The following is a 512-nucleotide window of genomic DNA, read 5'->3' as shown; positions in this document are numbered from 1 at the left end:
CATGATCCAACTCTTGGTTAGCCACCTTAACCCAACCTAAAATCCCAAAGCCTCCCCTACATGGCTAAAACTCAAACTCATGCCAAGAGGCCACCTCAGCCCAAATTGAGCTGAGAGCTCCTCTTCTTGACACCTAAGCAGTGGGGCTAACCTCTCAATTGACCAGCCAAGCATTCCCATAGCCATTTTCTATAAAAATCCACCCACGGCCATGAATAGGGTGTGGTAAAAAATTTTCACTGAGGCCTTCTAAACTCTTCAGAGAGCTTCCCTAGGAGACCCTTAGTTCACTTCAATCCATTTACCCCAGCCAAATCCACCATGACAATCTAATTTTGAGCTTGAATTCTTGCCCGAAACCAGGACAAAATCCAATCTCAACCTACACATCACCATACTTCCAATAGATTGAATCTACACCTTCACAAGAGTGAAAGAAGCCAAAGCCCCATCAAATCCCCCTTCCACAGAGCCTCTACCATAACTCTAGACCAACACCCAAAATCGGTCTT

Source organism: Phalaenopsis equestris, unplaced genomic scaffold, assembly GCF_001263595.1.
Source record: "Phalaenopsis equestris unplaced genomic scaffold, ASM126359v1 Scaffold227878, whole genome shotgun sequence".
In the NCBI taxonomy this organism is placed as follows: Eukaryota; Viridiplantae; Streptophyta; class Magnoliopsida; order Asparagales; family Orchidaceae; genus Phalaenopsis; species Phalaenopsis equestris.
Note: the sequence above shows the minus strand (reverse complement) of the source record.